The sequence below is a fragment of the Podarcis gaigeae genome (assembly GCF_964106915.1).
Source record: "Podarcis gaigeae genome assembly, chromosome: 16".
In the NCBI taxonomy this organism is placed as follows: Eukaryota; Metazoa; Chordata; class Lepidosauria; order Squamata; family Lacertidae; genus Podarcis; species Podarcis gaigeae.
In genome coordinates, this window is record NC_139693.1 from 5,874,590 (window position 1) to 5,887,235 (window position 12,646).

The 12,646-nt window shown below is 42.8% G+C and overlaps 1 long non-coding RNA gene across 1 annotated transcript; it reads left to right on the forward strand.

Moving 5' to 3' along the window:
- Nucleotides 1–5,554: 5,554 nt before the first annotated feature.
- Nucleotides 5,555–8,107, forward strand: LOC310833037. The gene is made up of 2 exons (XR_014558527.1): nucleotides 5,555–5,600; nucleotides 7,517–8,107. It is a non-coding gene; the product is annotated as an uncharacterized lncRNA (long non-coding RNA).
- The last annotated feature ends 4,539 nt before the right edge of the window (nucleotides 8,108–12,646 follow it).

The window sequence follows — 12,646 nt, forward strand, 5'->3', positions numbered from 1 at the left end:
TGCTGCCCCAGCTGCTGCTGCAGCAGCCCCTGCTGCTGCTGCTGTCCATGCTGCTGCTGCTGCCCCAGCTGTTGCGGTTCCAGCGGTGGATGCTGTATCTACTACATTGGGTCTTCTAATGGCTCTTCCAGCTGTTGCGGTTGCTCATAATAATTTGGAAGTTCCACCCGGGCTGCAATAACAGCACGATCTTCCCAGCATCCCAAATGACAGCATCAGCATCCTTCGGAAAACTTGTTGGACGACCTCCTCTTCTCTTCTTCACCAAGCTGGAAACCCTAGAGATTTTCCTCTGTATGTTTATTATAGCATTCTGATTCTCTCGTTCCCTTTAATTTCTTTAGAAGATTTCCCCCACCCATGGAGAAGCTCTAATGTGTAAAGGAAGCATGACGATGGTGTAGCATTAGATGGGTAGGATTTCTCCTTCTCTTTCTCCTCCTCCTTCTCCTTCCTGAGCTGTGGAACTGCCATGTACTTCAAACTGTTGCATAAATAAAAAATAAAACAAAACAATTATAATATATTTATTGTCTATGAGGTTTCTTGGAAACTAGCTGCTTCATGTGGTAGGGCTGTGGATTGCTAGGTGGGCATTCTACTGAGAAGGACCTTTCATGTGTCAGTGTCAGCCAGGCAGAAACCAGAGGCAACATCACCAAGAGGGTCTCCCCTGATGATCACAGGGCCCAAGCTGGTTTATATTGGGGGAGCTGATCCTTTAGATACTCTGGCCGCAAGGCATTTAGGGCTTTAGGCTATCATGCCAACACATTGAACTAGACTTTGCGGCAGCCTCTGCAGAGCTTTCAGGACCGGTGACATATGGTCTCCTCACTGCCATATTTACCAACCTAGCAGCTGCGTTCTGCACTGGCTATAGACTCCAGTCCATCTCTAAGACTAGACCCATGTAGTGGGCATTACAGTAGTCTAAGTAGGAAGTCATTAGACCATGAGGTCAAACTATCCCAGTACAGGTATGGCTGTAGAAAACTAGCCTAAACTAGACATAAGCACTCCTAGTCACAGGAGCTACTTAGGAGTCTAGGAACAAGATGGAATGAAGAATATAGATAGATAGATAGAAAGATAGATAGATAGATAGATAGATAGATAGATAGATAGATAGATAGATAGAGATGGGTAACACAATTTGGAGTGCAAGGGCACCTATAACTGCTGGAGTTTAGTGAATAAATGATAGAATTTAGGTAATATTTGGAGTATTGAAGGAAAGATGACAGGCCAGTGAAAAACACAGAGAAAGCTCTTCTCCAGGCCAGGGTCTCACCTAGGATAGAAGTTATTAAGAATGATAAAAAAATACTAGAAGCATGTCACAAACAAACAATCACACCCTAGGCCAACCCCAACCTCTCTCACCACCAAAGGAACACAAGTGAACAACACAAGCACGCTGACACCAAACTCTACATACATTAAGCATAATAGAAACACCACTACCCCACCCACCCCTTTCTTTCTTTCTTTCTTTTTTCTTTTTTCTTCTTCTCCCCCTAATGCCTCAACAAATGAAACGGATTTGTAAAAATGTTACATGGGGGGGAAAAAATACGAGGCATTACACTTACACTGTAAAACAAGAAAACCCATAATAAAATTTTACAATAAGAAGAAGCATGTCATTAACCCATCAACGGAAACCAGAAAGGAGGCTCTGTTGGTGAGTGGAGGAGGTTGCCCAGGTGAAGGCCGGATATCACAAAGAAAAATGTTGTCCTTAAAAAGAGAGAGATCTGGAGTTAGGGGGCAAGCAGGCAGATGTGGGGGATGTAGGGGAGTTGCTTGGAGCAGCCCAGGACTGAAGTCTCAATGTGTGTGTGTGACCATCTTCTACTTCTTCCCTAAATCTTTGTATGGAGGTCATTTCCACTCCCATGTGCCCCTCTGCGTCCTTCCATATGATTATTTCTGCCAACTTTTCACCAATTTGGTCTGGGGCCCCTGCATATTCCCTATTTCCATTTCCTACCTCATATTCCTCTGGTTCATTCCCCCCACCACCACATCATCGTCTGGCTCCCTGCTCCAATCTTCATCAAACACTGATCTGATCATTTTTAATTGTTCAGCCATGTGGACTATAGCCACCAGGTCATCACAGCCAGTGGTATATCACCAAATGAGTCTAGACACAAGCTCATCATGATTGACCCCCCTGTCCTTCAGTGCTTTATCAGTGGACATGTATGTAGATCAGAAATATAGAGGGAGGAAATCAGAAGGCATTGGACACCTTAAGAAGTGGTACAAAATTTAGTATCCTCACCTCTAAGGCTCTAAAGAAGATTCTTAATGCATTGGTCCTGCTTTAGAAAGAAGACCACCTAAATCGTAAGATCCCCAATCTGGGTCAAATAGAATTTCAGCAAGTTTCCTAGGTTAGGAAAATCAATCTTTGGCATCACAGCAGGTTTGGGGGAACATCTGGTACTCCATAAGTTGTTGAACTATGGTTCCCATGATTCCAGGCTATTGGCCTTGCTCGTTGGGGCTGATGAGAGATGTAGTTCAGCAACATTGAGGATCACAATATATCTGCCAGCTCTTCCACCTTAACTTTGTACATTATACACTTTTTGCCAAAGGTACTGTACATTGTCTTCTGTAATGAAAATATACCGTAATTGTTAGAAAGAGCCTGGAAGAGTTGGTTTCGCTTCCCCACTCCTCTGCATGCAGCTGCTGGGTGACTTTGGGCTAGTCACACTTTTCTGAAGTCTCTCAGCTTCACTCACCTCACAGAGTGTTTGTTGTGGGGGAGGAAGGGAAAGGAGAATGTTAGCTGCTTTGAGACTCCTTAAAAGATAAAGGTAAAGGACCCCTGACAGTTAAGTCCAGTCGTGAACAACTCTGGGGTTGCAGCGCTCATCTCGCTTTACAGGCCGAGGGAGCTGGCATTGGTCCACAGACAGTTTTTCTGGGTCATGTTGCCAGCATGACTAAGCTGCTTCTGGTGCAATGGAACACTAAAACCAGAGCAGCGCATGGAAACGCCCTTTACCTTCCCACTGGAGCGGTACCTATTTATCTACTTGCACTTTTTGGTGTGCTCTCGAACTGCTAGGTTGGCAGGAGCAGGGACAGAGCAACAGGAGCTCACCCCATCACTGGGATTCGAACCGCTGACCTTCTGATCGGCAAGTCCAAGAGGCTCAGTGGTTTAGACCACAGCTCCGCCCACGTCCCTTGACTCCTTAGGATAGTGAGTTTGGATTTGATAACCTGCTTTATCACTATCCCACTGAGACTCCTTAGGGTAGTGATAAAGCAGGATATCAAATCCAAACTCTTCTTATTCTTCTTCTACATGCAATGTAATTCACATGAACTGAGCCAGCAATAGTGAATCAGATATTTTTGGGTGCAACAGGTGTTGCCTTGGGTTCATGGATTCTGTTAAGCATGTCTATCGATATAAACATTCCCCATAATCCTATTAGCGTCCTCCAGTTAAACTGCGGATAATAGAGCTATTAGGTTTAAGGTAAAGGTAAAGGGACTCCTGACCATAAGGTCCAGAGCTATTAGGTTTACTGATGCTTTTAAAGACATAGTGTGGAATTGTTGACCATGAGCCAGATCAAGGTTTTTGCAGCTGGCAATGGTACATCATTTGGATAGAGATGGGTACTTCAATGGATAATAAAAATAATTAATAATATTTTATATATATATATCCCACCCTCCCCAGCCAAAGAGCGGCTAACAACAAGTAAAAATAGCACAGTGTACATAAAATCACAGAGTCAATTAATTAAAATACATTCTAAAATCAAATCAGAATCAAATTAATGGCAGCCATTGGGCTAGAGTTCTGTGAGGACTACCAAAGGAGGGGGTCAGGTTGTGTCTTGGCCAAAGGCCTGGTGGAACAGCTCCGTCTTGCAGGCCCTGCGGAAAGATGTCAAGTCCCGTAGGGCCTAGTCTTTTGGGACAGAGCATTCCACCAGATGGGGGCCACGGCTGAAAAAGCCCTGGCTCTAGTCTGGTCGAGGCCAGCCTAACCTCCCTGTGGCCCTGTGAAGAGTTAACCTCTTTTCTTTTTTCTTTTTGGCAGTAATGAGTGGTGGTATTCTGCCTGCAAATTTCATCCACTTTGAAAGGGGGGAAATATAGCTATTTCCCCAATAGTTAAAGTCAGGCAATGAAGCAGATCCTGAAACTCGAATGGCCATCCTTGAAGAAACGGACTGTGACATTGGGCATGAGTCATGCTTTCAGAAGCAACAACATTGCTTGCAAATGATACCCTTACCTGCTTTAAAAGGAACTCAGGGGCACATTCCTTCTATTTTTTTCCCCTGGGGATGGAGGCTTTTACAGCAAAAAAACCACTTGCCCCTTGTTTCACTTTAACTTATTAAGCTTTTTCCATTCTGAAGAGGCTAGTAACCCTTCAAGTGTTATCAGTCTTTGTTGAAAGGGCCAGGAAAGTTATAGCCATTTGCGATGTCATCAGTGGTGATGGGGATGAAAATGGTTCATATTAATTCCCCCCAGGGGGTGGGTTTTCATAAAAATTGATGTACCAATACTCAAACCTTGATAAAAGTGTGATGGGTGCCAGCTAACATTATTATTATTATTATTATTATTATTATTATTATTATTATTATTATTATTATTATTATTATTATTATTATTATTTCTACTCCGCCCTCCCCAGCCAAGACGGGGCTCTGGGTGGCTGACACCAGGTATAAAAACAATTGATTGAAATACAACATAAAAGCAAGATTAAAATACGACATTAAAACATTAAAATGAAGCCTCATTTTAGTAGGAACTCAGATCAAAAACTCTAAAAGCTGGAGATGGGGGAGACAAAAAAACCCCCCAATTTTTAATGCATCACTTCCACTATGGAGGGAAAAATGTGTATTATGAGGTTCCAAATCTGAGGCGAAGAGCATTTCAGAAGGATTTCCATGTTTGGAAATACTGTGTTTGGTGCTAGACTTTGATGTCCCTGATTGCCACAACTGCTAACACTTCCGCACTGCCATTGTTAAAGACAAGATCTTCCATGCCAAAGGCAGCTTCTCTCCCTTAATAACAATACAATTGGCACTAAGAGCTTACTGTGTCCATTTGTGTTGTTTTGCCCTGCATGTAGAAAATGGATATGTAATATCATACAATGGAATTCACACTTAATGGGACAACAGTGATGAATCGGATGTTTCTAGTAGAAGAAGCATGGCCTTGGGTTCATGGATTTTGTTAAGCTGGTCCATGGATGCCAGCATTCTTCTCCATAATCTTCTCAGTACCCTCTGGCCAGATCAAGGACTGTTATTAGGTTTAATCATATTTTAGCTTATTAGGTTTAAGACATGGAGTGGAAATGACGAATAAGAGCCAGGTCAAGCGCCGTGCAGGTGATAATGGCACATTGTCCCGGCAGGGATGGATTCTTTGATGGCTAATGAGGGGTTTACCATTTTTGCCGTGATGCCTCACTTCCTCCGGAAAAACAACAGAGATGTATAAAAGGCCCACCACCTGAGACTTCTCCATTCAATCACTGGGTTTCTGAACCTCTTACACCTCTCCATCTACTACCGGACAAAGTAAGTTGTAGTACTTTATATCTGGGATATTTTTTTCTGGTGTTGGACCTACTCTGAGTAGACCTATTGAAATTAATGGATGTGGCTAACTCTTTTGGTTGGATATGTCCTTTTAACTGAACTGACCTGCATATGCTTCTATTTATATTCACCTGTAATTTATGACCTTACTTTGAAATCCCTGCCTATTAACCCTGTACCCTCTCCAGCACCTGCTTAAATCATTTTTGTTTTGTCAAGGCTATTCAGACATGTTGATGTTGACATGCTTCAATCCCTTTTTTACTGTTAATTTCAATTATGTTTAAATGTGTTTAATTATTTTTAACCATTTTTACTGATAATTTTAATTTTTCTAGTAAACAGCTTAGAGGTTTAATACCATCAAGCAGGATAGAAATCTTGCTAACTAAATAAACAACTTACAAATCAGATCAGCAGGGCTGGTCTCATCGCACTTCATACTAACATCTGAATATAATGCCCTACCATAGATGCCTCCATTATCTCAAATGAGATGGTCTCTAACTGGAGGGGTGGGTGGGCTTTGGGAGTTGTCTTCTGCTTAGGTAATCTACTCAATGAAGATTCTTGCATGGCCTCCCTCTTGCTATCTTTCATGGGCTTTTATTCTTTCTAAGTTTTGAGTTACTGGCTGCTGCTTTTAGTATCACAGTCTTGGGGTTTGCCATTTTGTTCCGTTTCTGTGGTGGATACCAAGGTGGACTGAAGAAACATTTTAGAAATGTTTTAATGAAGATGATCAGTGTCAAGGACCATGCAAGATTCTCTGAAAACCTTACACGGGTTGAGAATAGGTCTACTATTTATCATAATCCTGACCAGTGCTGAATTTACATATAAACTTAACAAGCTATAGGTTAGGGCCATACTCTCTTGGGGCCCCCAAAAAAATTTAAAGGGGAAAAAACTGGATGTCCATTTCCAAAATATAAGATAAAAAAATAAAAATAAAACCTACACACAGCAAAAGTGTTTTGTGTTGTGTAGGCTCCGATTTGTCATGTGCAAATGGCTTTAGATACCTATCAAGTCCATAAATTACCATATAACATATATTCAACACAAAAAAAAAACAGTGACAATTTGTTGTTGACAAAGGAGAGCTGGACATATAAAGGGCCTCATTACCTTCAGTAGCTTAGGGCTTCATCCAGCCTAAATTCGGTCCTGACCCTGAGTTCCCATTAAAACTTTTCTGGAGCTCCAGTCAGTGCCACGTGGCTGGGTCTAGGAGCCATTTTGATTTCCCACAATGCTTTGGAACAGCACTACATCAGAAGCATTTGGGGAACTTAAAAATTATGTGTCTCCTTGGAACACTGCTGCCCATTGCCAGGTAAGTCTGCCAAGCCCAACCAATGGCACTGTTGGCATGCAACAAAGGAAATGGGGGCAATTGGCAGGACCCCAGCTGGCCCCAGTGTGTCGGGCGATCTCCAGTCTTTGGCATTAATCTGTGACTCGAGCTTCAGAAGCTAGAGCACGCTACTCAGCAGAGATAACGCTACGCAACAGAAGTGGCAGGAGAGGCTGTTTGAGCATATTTACAAGAAGTTTATTCAGCATACATCAGGACAAAAGGAAACATGTCTGATCTCCTTCGTGTCCCAAAGCAAGACAGCATAAGCAAAAGCTATACACAAAATGGAAGTTCCCAGCAAGCTGTGCTGGAATGTAAACAGACGTGTGGATTGTCACACGTCTGTTCTTAAGGTGGAACGGAATATCCCAACAGCACTAACACCCCCCCGGGGGGGTATCTTAAACCTGGAATAAGCCCTACACAAGTCAGCAAGTGGCAGTTCTCAATGGTTAGTCCACTAAATTGTGAACATCATTTCTCCTCTACATCACACACACACTAAATGTAATGCATATTTCATCTGTTTCAGCCTACCTTCCACTCACAATGATGGGTTGCTGTGGCTGTGGCTCCAATTCAAATTCTGGACCCAACATCATCTGCATCCCCAGTTGCGGCGGTTGCGGCTATGGTTGCGGTTGCGGCTGCTGCTGCCACCCCTGCTGCTGCTCCCAGGGCTGTGGTTGTGGAGGGTGCCGCATCATCTACATCAAGAGTAACAACAATTCTTCCGGTTGCTGTGGTTGATACTTCGGACGGCCCACTCAGCCTGCAATAACAACACGATCTTCTCCAACATCCAGAATAATATCCACACCATCAACCTCCTTTTGAAGACCTGTTGGGTCTCCTCCACCTCTTCTCTTTGCCAAGTGGGAAACCCTAAAGCTTTTGCACCTGTCACTTATAATAATCTGAAAATTTGCTTCCCTTCCCTTTAATCTCTTCGGAAGAGGTCCCCCAAGAAGACCTAACAAGCAAAAGAGGCATGACTACTGCGTAGAATTAAATGGGTAGGGTTTCACCACAATATTCCCCCCATTTGCTGGGCTGCGGAACTGCCTTCTGCTTTCAACTCTTGCACCAATGAAAATAAAATAAAATATATGCTATAATATAATGATTGTCTCTGAAACTTCTTGAAAATTAGGTACAGTGGTACAGTGGTACCTCGGGTTAAGAACTTAATTCGTTCCAGAAGTCCATTCTTAACCTGAAACTGTTCTTAACCTGAAGCACCACTTTAGCTAATGGGGTCTCCCATGCCGCCGGAGCACAATTTCTGTTCTCATCCTGAAGCAAAGTTCTTAACCTGAGGTACTATTTCTGGGTTAGCAGAGTCTGTAACCTGAAGCATATGTAACCCGAGGCACCACTGTATTGTATGTTATAAGGTTGTCTAGCAACTCCAATGGTTTATCTAACACCATCTCTAAGGCATCTAAGCCAAGAGTCATCATTGATTTTCCTACCAGCCAATTCTACACTGATTCATGATCAGAGGCAGTGATGCTTCTGAATACCAGTTGGTAGAAACCACAGAAAGGGAAAGTGCTTCTATGCTCAGTTTTCCAGTTTCCTATAGGCATATGGTTGGCCTCTGTGAAAAGAAGATGCTGAAGTAGATGCATCACTAGCCTGACTCTCCTCATGTTCTTATCATCTTTGGATTACATCCTGTACGCAGGTTGGGGAAGTGTTTCCTTTCCTCTGTCCAGAATCTATTGGCCATGAATCTCAGTTGGCCTGCCAATATCTTCTATAGTTCTGAGAGATCATTACTAGCACAAATTTTGGGGAAATATGAGACAGGGGGCTGATATACACACACAGAACCTGAAGACAACAAAGCTTCATATCTCACATATGAGTTTAGTTTGCGGAACACTCTGTACTCATCTATTGAAAAGTGGGACATATTTGGGTTCTTTCTATTTTCTGGAAGTGAACAGGACTGGAATAAAGAAATCGAGGAAATGTTTCCTCTGAGCTTCCAGTTCAGGCATAGGCAACCTCGGCCCTCCAGATGTTTTGGGACTACAACTACCATGATCCCTAGCTAACAGGACCAGTGGTCAGGGATGATGGGAATTGTAGTCCCAAGTCATCTGGAGGGCCGAGGTTGCCTATGCCTGTTTCAGTTCATTGCTGTTTTTCAATTCCTCAAATTAAAGCCACATTTCTCGGTTATTTAATATTTGCATTGGAAAAAGTCCTGCTGAATCAAGTCAAAGGTCCATTATAGTCCAGCATCTGTGGCCAAGATGTTCTTGGGGAGTCAAAATATAGATCCTAAAAGCAGCAGCTCCCAACCCCTACATATGATTCCCAAAACTAGTATTCAGAGGCATACTGCCTCTTTTCCCCCACAAAGATTTTTTTTTCAAAGTTTCCTCAATACAATAAAATAGCATCTAGAAGAAATAGAATCAAAATAGAGCATTTGACTGCAGTATTCTGTTATCTCAATGCATGTCCGTGGAAAAACACTGTAGGGCCAGAGCCAATACCCTCACAGGTGCCTTCCCCTGTACCTCAGTGCTTTAGCAGTGCATAATGTGCTATTTCATAGCAAGTGGGAGACTGTGAAATGCAAGACCTCAAGCCAGGGTGTTGGCCTTTTCAGAATCTGAAGTCTCCACTAGGGGGCAGAGCCTAGATGAGGTAGTCTCAAGGCAGAGGCTTGACAGAACTCAGACTGCTCTCTGACTCTGTTGGAGCAACTTACTGTATTTTTTGCTCTATAAGACTCACTTTTTCCCTCCTAAAAAGTAAGGGGAAATGTGTGTGCGTCTTATGGAGCGAATGCAGGCTGCGCAGCTATCCCAGAAGCCAGAACAGCAAGAGAGATTGCTGCTTTCACTGCGCAGCGATCCCTCTTGCTGTTCTGGCTTCTGAGATTCAGAATATTTTTTTTCTTGTTTTCTTCCTCCAAAAACTAGGTGCGTCTTGTAGTCTGGTGCGTCTTATAGAGCGAAAAATACGGTACTCACTTGGAGCTACCTGGCATCCAAGGAAGCTGCTTGTTGGAAGAGTCACGACAGATAAAGCAAAGCACATCTTCATGCACTGCACAGTTAAACTATAGGACTCACTCCTGCAAGAGGTGGTGATCACCATTGTGATAGGAATTTTGAGGTCTTAGATATATGTTAAATGTTCATAAGTGTGCCAACCAAGCACATACATAGATCAGCACAGGAAGACCGACCTGGAACCATTTTGATTCCCAAACTGACCAAATGTTTTCTCTGCAAGGTCAAAGGAAAATGGAAAAGCCTCCCCATTATCTTTTCCTTCACAAATCCTGCCTTAAGGGTATGTCTGTGTTTGAATAGGGTGTGAGCCTGTGACCTGGCTCAGGAACTAAGTATTTATCATTACAAAAGACTGGCCAGGCTCCCCAGGCAATCCAATCAAGTAACCTGCCAGACAGGAGATAAACAACAACAGGAGAAAAACATTCAAATTTCTGTTTTAAGACCGCCTTTTCTGTGATGCAGGTATGATGTATCTGAGGTGTGGTCTTAGGTTACACCCCTTCTGTGATGTATGTATGATGTTTCTGGGGGTGGTCATGATCTACAGGGTGGCAATTTCAAAAGTCTTTATAAGGCCTTGCAGGCCATTTTTCTGGGTTCCTCCTCCTCTCCTGCGGGTGAGGAGAGCACCCTGTTGCAACAGATCAATAAAGATCAAACTTACTAGCTGCTTTGCTTCTGAATATTCTCTGGTTGGCCTCTGTTATTCTCTCCTACCAATAGGGAACCTATGTAAGGACTCTATATGGGCTCTCTATACCCCATAAGGGAAAAGGGTAATTTTTGTTTACAACACCACCAACTTGGGTAGCTTTAAAAGAGAAATGGAGGGGGGAATCATGGGGGATAAAGCTATCAATGGATACTGGACACAATGGCTATACTCTGCGTTCATAGTTGGAGGTAGTAATGTCTTTGAATATGAGTTGCTGGAAGGCACAGGGTTCTTGTGCTTAAGTCCAGCTTGAGGGTTCCTGTTATGTACTGAGCTGAATCCTAGAACCATAGGATCCAGAATGCAGCAGTCTGATAGGTCCGCAGGAGCCACCCAATCGAGCTCCAGGTGGAAGTGAATCAGCAGGAGCAGGAGTAGCCAATCAGGCCTCTGGAGGAGGTGAATCCACAACCTGATTGGCCTACAGGAGCAGCCCGGAATTAGCCAGTCACGCATGGCCCATTGTGTGAATCATGTATATATAGCTAGACATTTTGGGGAAAGTTTCATTCATTGTTACTATGAGCTGAATAAAGAGCATGAAATTCACACTCGACTCCGAGTATATTTCAGTTCCCCATAAGGATCTGGCTGGACACTGTGAGAAACAGGATTCTAGACTAGATGGGTCATTGGCTTGATCCAACAGGGCTCTTCATATATGTTCCTGGGACTTCTGACCTGCCTGGTTTCCTTGATCTACAATAAAGAATTTAAAGTATGTACATTTTCGTCCATTTCAGCCTCTGTGTATTCCTTAAAGACATCGAAAGAGTAGTTAGACTGTTCCAATGCTTCCACCATTAGTTTGTTCTCTGACCATGTTCCTGATATCTAAGTGTTTAGTTAGTCATATGAGAGGGACTCAGTCTGCATAGTACTTTATGTACATAGGCAGTGCTTTTTTTCTTCCTAAAAAAAATTGTTTAGGGGGTACTCTCATTTTGACTCCAGAAAAATCACCATTATATAGTTCAAATCGGGAAAATAAATACAGTAAATGGACAAAAGCACAAAGATTCACAAGATGTTTAGGGGTATGCATCCCCCTGCGTCCGTGTCCCCCCCCCCGAAAAAGCACTGTGCATAGGGACTTGTGTAGAGGAACCTACCTGCTATCAAGTGCTATTCAGACCTTTGTAAATTAAAATTGGCATCTTGGAAACATACCAACAGCTGGTGCACTTGGCAAAACAGGAATAGCATTTATTTATTTTTAAATAAAACATGGGCATATTTACTTATGATAGGTTATTATAGCCTTGTTCAGCTAACAAAGATAATCAGATTAGAACAGGGTGGAAGTTTTGGAAGTTTCCTCTGGAAGTTTTCCTTCCAGAGGAAAACTGGAACACTCTCATATACTTGCAGTGCTCCAAATCCTCAGTGCCCATGCATGCACATATATTTATATGTACATGAGCACTTGTCTAAAGTCAAGAAATATCAATTTCCATCCCGGAGGTTTAACTTGATGGATAGCAACCACAAAGGCCATATCCTATTCTGGATAACACCCCACTCCTAAACAGGGAATGCACCATAACTCAGTGGTAGAACATCTGTTTTACAGGTAGAAGGTATCAGATTCCCTGCCTTAAACCACGAAGAGACACCACCAGTCGGTGCAGATAGTATTGAGCTATGTAGACCATTCCTCTCCTGCTCAAGAAAGCATCTTTATGCCATATGTTTGTTTTATCACTGCCAGCTTGATGTCACGCTATCATCCCTTTGTCATACTCCTATAAGTGCTTTCAGCTCTGATTTCAAAATAACCAGGGCACCAAGCCAATGAAGCATTAATCACCCACGATTAATAAATGCCTAGCTGATGAGAGATATGGATTAAGCAGGGGAATAGCAATTGGAATGGAGGAATACAAAAGGATGTCATCACTAC